The sequence below is a fragment of the Arachis hypogaea genome, chromosome 6 (assembly GCF_003086295.3).
Source record: "Arachis hypogaea cultivar Tifrunner chromosome 6, arahy.Tifrunner.gnm2.J5K5, whole genome shotgun sequence".
Lineage (NCBI taxonomy): Eukaryota > Viridiplantae > Streptophyta > Magnoliopsida > Fabales > Fabaceae > Arachis > Arachis hypogaea.
Window position 1 is genome coordinate 59,409,422 of NC_092041.1, and position 6,706 is coordinate 59,416,127.

Sequence of the window (6,706 nt, forward strand, 5' to 3'; positions counted from 1 at the left end):
CAATCCAAGATTCAAATTCAAAAAGAAAAACTAAAGAGAGAGAGTTCTGTATTCCTAATGCTCCCTAGTGGATCAAGCCTTTCTAATGGAGCCTCAATTGTACGCCAAATATGGATTTCTATATATCGTTGGAAAGCTCTGAATGTCAGCTTTCCAACGCAACTGGAAGCACATCAATTGGACGTCTGTAGCTCAAGTTATAGCCCTTTGAAGGAGGCATGGTCATGCTGTGAGCGCCCAGATTTTACCTTAGCGAAATTCTTGCTTCCAACCTCAATGTGCATCACGATTCTGCCCTGCCCAAGGACAGGGCAGTGTGCGTGCTGGCTGCTTCCTCCTTTGATTTGGTCATGGGCCACGCTTTTAAAAGCGTGGCCTAAAGCTCCAAAGTGTACCCCAACTTCAAAGTGTACCCCAAAGCTCTTTTTTTCTCCTTTTTTTGTGCTTCTTTGCTTCTTTTTCTTCTTATTTCCTACAAGATTTATAAAATTAAAAGATCAAGGAAATCTTCCAATTAAGTATAAAAGAATGCAATATTTAAGCACTAATCATCACTTTTTTGTATGAAAAAGCATCGAAAAATAGGTATATGATGACATGTCATCACAACACCAAACTTAAACCTTGCTTGTCCCCAAGCAAGAAAAGAATCATGCAATAGAAATTGACAATCCAAGGTAAGAAGAGTAGCAAGTTAATGTTCATGGCAAGCTAGTTTTCTATGCATGCTACAATCACAAAAGAAATGTAAATGATTGATGCTTCTATCTAGCTCAATTTATGAAATCTTTTCCTTATAATTTTTCCTTGAAACAAGCATTTGATTTTTTTTTTTTTAGCTTCTCCTTTTGGGTGCTTTGCCCCATGAGTTAATAACAAAGCTACGACTTCTAAATGCTTTGTTTTCAAGTATTACCACTTGATACATAAGCACCACAAGCATTTAATTAGAGGACTTCATTAAGCTCATTTTTCTTTTCTTTTCTTGACTCTCTAATCATTGATGCTCAGAGCCTTGAGCTTTGAGGGAGTGCTTTTGCACTTGAGCCTAGCCTTGACTTCTAAGTGTTTTGTTTTCAAGCATTTGGCTTGATACATAAATACCACAAGCACTTAGCAAATAAATTGCCATTGGTACTCAGAGCCTTCAGCTTTCTCATTCCTTCCCTTTTTCTTTTCTTGCTTTAATTGCATTTGCTTCTTCAAGGTTTTCATGATTTCAAAAGATTTCACAAAATATACTAGATGAAAAGCTTCAATTAAATAAAATCCAATGCAATTGAGCAACAATCAATCATACTAGCTTTCCAATACTTGTATGCACATGCTAAATTCTTCTTTAATTCCTTGTTTGTTTATGATCATGATGCTTTTTTGCTTTTGAACTCACAAAACTCAAGTTGGTAGTCATAATGGTACAGCACCATGTTGTAAATCAAATTCAAGCTATGCTTAGTCATACCACACATGTAAACAGAGAAGATAATAAGACAATCGTGCAATTTAAAGTGCTGGAAATAAATGAGAGGAAAAGGAACTTTACAACCTTGTAGTCCATCTTCATTATTGTTGTCCTTTTTCCTCTATTCTTCCTCTTTCCCTTGCCAAACTCAGTATGCTTGTTCATCCTCAAGCAATAATTAGAACAGTGGCTATGGGGCTAAGATAGATCATGAATGTCTTACATAATGAAATGTTAGCATTACATGTGTTGCAAGCAAGCAAAAATGAAAAATAACAATCAAGGCACAAGAGACAGCGACATTTTGATTGCAAGCATAAGAAGGTGTGCACAATACTTTGCATAAAGAATAAGTGGCACATCAAACTTAGTGTGACACTTTCACTTGGAATTGATGCAAGTATCTACTAAGCATTGGAACCAAATTTTGTTGCATAGCAACACCAAACTTAGAATGCAACCATATGTCAATTTATTTGAACTAAAACTAAACAAAAGAAACTGTTATTTGTTGAATACAATCACCAAGTGAAGAATCTATCATGAGTAAGGATGTTTGGGTGATGTATTAACAAACACAGTTAATAAAAGAAAGCATTAAAAACAAGGAAATGACTAAAACAATCAAGAAAACTAAAATTGTCTAACTAAAAAAATATAACACTGCAGCGGCATTATGATTATGTAAACAAGTGGTGTTGCTTGAATGAATTGCATAGAAAAATAAGTGGCACACCAAACTTAGAATCTTGGTGCGTCACTTTCATTTTTGATTTGATGCAATCATCCAAAAAGATTGAAAACAATTTGTTGCAAGGCAACACCAAACTTAGAATGTAATCATATGCCAATTTATTGAAATTTAAACAAACCACAAAAAGGAAACAAAGCAGAGAAGAAATGTTACCTACGGTTGGGTTACCTCCCAACAAGTGCTCTTTTAGTGTCATTAGCTTGACATGTTGTTCCTCACTTTCTTCCTCTTCTTCCAGTTTGTTAAGAGGAATGACTTCAAGGAAGGAGAAGTTTCAGCTATTATCCCCTGTCTTGGTCTCCTTTCAGCAAGCTTTCTTTTGAAATTGGCTTGATTGAGCTTGCTTGCTTGATCAGGGGGAGGATTGTTTGCAGTTGACTTTTTCTTGAATGTTGTCCTTGATAACTTGGTCACAATCCTCTTCTTGGTGTTTTTGTCAATTGCCTTCACTTCCTTGAGTCCAAGTCTTGGTGGTTGTGTAATTGTTGGAGTGATTTCTTCATTAAGAGCCTCTTGCATTTGTGGTTCCATGAGCTTTTCCTCTTTGCACTTCTCTGCTTCACTTGAGTGTGACTCCTCTTGAATGTCTTTCTCACTTTCTTGCTCTTCCACTTCCTCCCTTGCACTCAATATTTGACTTGATAGCTTTTTCATTGAGGAGGTTTGTTGATCTTCCCAACATTTCTTCATCTCCTCTTCATATTTCTCAATCACAGATTTAATTGTTGAGAGTTGTTGGGTCAGGAAAGTTTGTGAGAGTTGTGAGTCTTCATGTTCCCTTGTCATCTCAAGTGCAATTTCATTTTCAACCACCTCGTTCTTCATTGAAAGTTCACTTGATACAGTAGCCTCCTCATCTTGCTCTTCCTCCATTGAAATTTCAATTGATATAGGAACCTCTTCTTCCTCTTCTTCACTCACAGATTGTTCCTCATCCATAACACTTGGTGATCCTGAATGAATCTTCCTTTGCTCTACATGCCCTTCTGTTTTCTTGAGGAGGAATTCTTGTTCTGTCCAGCGTTGTTTTTGTTCTTCCATAATTTGTTCTTGTCTTTCCAATAATTCTCTGGACTTTTGAAGGGGATCCTCAGCCACTAGCTCAAAGGATAAAGGTTGAGAGAAATTTTGTGGTTGGTGAGATGAGTTGTATGGATCTTGGAGGGAATTTTGTGTTGAGGCATAATCAAATGATGAACACTCTTCCAAGTATGCTCTGGCAGCACAATCAAGTGATAATGTTCTTAAATAATTAGAATGTGAATCATTGCATTTCCCTTCCCAGCCATCTTTTGTGTACGTGCCATAATAGTATGAGTCACTTTGTGGCTCTGGGAAATAGTTCATTTCACTTGATTGTTCATACTCCTTCATACTCCCATCCACCATGAGGATAATGATATGAATCATTTTGTGTGGTGGTTGGTATCCCTCAAAATTTTCTTGCTCATCTTGGGGTTCTGAAGCAAATCTCCATGGATTGGAGTGCTCAGAATTTGTATCTTCTTGGTGATATTCCCAACCACCATTAGAGATTGGTGATGGTGGGTAATATCCCATAAAATTTGTTCGATCATAAGATGAGTTGAACTCCATTTAAATTTTGGAAAACACAACACCAAGGAAAATTGAAATTACTCATATCAGAGATGAGAATTTCTTATTGAGGCAAAAACTCAAACACCTTGGTTTCACTTTAAAACAGAGAACAAAAACAAAAAAAATGTTTGATCTAGACTTCTCACCCACTTAATCATTGTTGATCTAATCAATCCCCGGCAACGGCGCCAAAAACTTGATGGTGTTTTTGCGGAAAAATAAATTTCCAACACACAAATCCAACCGGCAAGTGTACCGGGTCGCATCAAGTAATAATAACTCACAAGAGTGAGGTCGATCCCACAGGGATTGATGGATCAAGCAACTTTAGTGGGTGATTAGTTTAGTCAAGCTAACATTTAAGTGAATTGTGTGAAGTTGATCATCAGAAAGTAAATGACAATGAATTTAAAATTGCAGAATGTAAATTGACAAGTAGCTTAAAGAGCAAGAAATGTAAATTGCAAGAATCTTAAATGACAGGAAATATAAATTGCATTAAATGTAAAGGGGAATGGGTGCTGAAAATTAAAGAAAGCAATAGATCAAAGCTTAGAGAAAATTAAACTTGCAGGAAAGTAAATCAGATCATGAACAGAAATGTAAAATGCAGAGCACTTGCAGAAGAATTAAATTGCTTGAAAGTAAATTGAATTCAGTGAAAGCAATGAGAACCAAAGATCGAAATCAAGCTCAATGTAAACTTGCAGCAAAGGAACTTGTAGTAGAGGAGAAATTAAAATTGCAGAAGAAGAACAAGAGAAATCTTAGACCGAGAGGGAAACAGAATTCCTTCTCCCCTCAATCCAAGATTCAAATTCAAAAAGAAAAACTAAAGAGAGAGAGTTCTGTATTCCTAATGCTCCCTAGTGGATTAAGCCTTTCTAATGGAGCCTCAATTGTACGCCAAATATGGATTGCTATATATCGTTGGAAAGCTCTGAATGTCAGCTTTCCAACGCAACTGGAAGCACATCAATTGGACGTCTGTAGCTCAAGTTATAGCCCTTTGAAGGAGGCATGGTCATGCTGTGAGCGCCCAGATTTTACCTTAGCGAAATTCTTGCTTCCAACCTCAATGTGCATCACGATTCTGCCCTGCCCTTGGCAAGGGCAGGGCAGTGTGCGTGCTGGCTGCTTCCTCCTTTGATTTGGTCATGGGCCACGCTTTTAAAAGCGTGGCCTAAAGCTCCAAAGTGTACCCCAACTTCAAAGTGTACCCCAAAGCTCTTTTTTTCTCCTTTTTTTTGTGCTTCTTTGCTTCTTTTTCTTCTTATTTCCTACAAGATTTATAAAATTAAAAGATCAAGGAAATCTTCCAATTAAGTATAAAAGAATGCAATATTTAAGCACTAATCATCACTTTTTTGTATGAAAAAGCATCGAAAAATAGGTATATGATGACATGTCATCAATCCTAAGGCAACCCAAGCCTACAGAGAGAAGGGTGGTTCCCTTGAAGATAAGATGACCTCACTTAAAGATAAAGATAAGATAAGATAACTAACTTATCTTATCCATAGAAGGTCACTCCTCACCATTATAAATACACTGGAGCACCCAGGTATAACTCATACTCTGATTTCTACTCAATACCTGTTTAATACCCTTGCTAACTTAAGCATCGGATTCCCTTGCAGGTACCCCCCACCCTTCAGTGACAATAGATCAGCAGCATTCTCTTTCCACAAGTCGGACACACCAGCTCCAGCCGCTATACACCTGCCAGACACGTCGGCTCCGACCAACACAGAAGATCTCGTCCGAGATCGACCTACAGTTTCAGGTAACCCTTGGAATAAACACTAAAATTTCTCCTCCATTGTCAATTCGAACTCCATCTCTCTTGTGTGTTCGAATTCTTACCTCATCCTTCCATTCTTGTTTTGCTCTGACACCTCAAGGAATCTCTATACTGTGACATAGAGGATTCTATATTTTCTTTTTTTTCCTCTCTTTCAAATGAGCAGGAACAAAGATAAAGGCATACTTGTTGAAGCTGATCCTGAACCTGAAAGGACTCTGAAGAGGAAGCTAAGAGCAGCTAAAGCACAAAACTCTGAAGAGGAGCTCACTAAAATTTTCGAAAAGGAAGCAGCAAAAGAAACAATTATGGCCGAACCAAACAATAATGCAAGGAAGATGCTTGGTGATTTTACTACACCAACTTCCAACTTCTGTGGAAGAAGCATCTCAATCCCTGCCATAGGAGCAAACAATTTTGAGCTAAATCCTCAATTAGTTTCTCTACTGCAACAGAACTTCAAGTTTCATGGACTTCCATTAGAAGACCCTTATCAGCTTTTAACTAAGTTCTTGCAGATCTGTGATATTGTTAAGACCAATGGAGTTGATCCTAAAGTCTACAAGCTTATGCTTTTTCCTTTTGCTGTAAGAGACAGAGTTAGAACATGGTTGGACTCACAACCTAGAGATAGCCTGGACTCTTGGGATAAGCTGGTCACGGCTTTCTTAGCCAAGTTCTTTCCTCTTCAAAAGCTGAGCAAGCTTAGAGTGGATGTTTAGACCTTCAGACAGAAAGATGGTGAGTCCCTCTATGAAGCTTGGGAAAGATACAAGGAACTGACCAAAAAGTGTTCTTCTGACATGCTTTCAGAATGGACCACATTAGATATATTCTATAATGGTCTGTCTAAATTTTCCAAGATGTCACTGGACCACTCTGCAGGTGGATCCTTTCACTTAAAGAAAATGCCTGCAGAAGCTCAGGAACTTATTGAAATGGTTGCAAATAACCAGTTCATGTATACCTCTGAGAGGAATCCTGTGAGTAATGGGACGCCTCAAAAGAGAGGAGTTCTTGAAATTGATGCTCTGAATGCCATACTGGCTCAGAACAAAATATTGACCAAACAAGTCAATATGATCTC

General features: G+C 37.7%; 1 non-coding gene across 1 annotated transcript; it reads right to left on the reverse strand.

Annotated features, from left to right (window-relative positions):
* Window positions 1–6,320: 6,320 nt before the first annotated feature.
* On the reverse strand, window positions 6,321–6,428 carry LOC112699679 (small nucleolar RNA R71). The gene has a single exon (XR_003152624.1). It is a non-coding gene; the product is annotated as a small nucleolar RNA R71 (small nucleolar RNA).
* Between the last annotated feature and the right edge of the window lie 278 nt (window positions 6,429–6,706).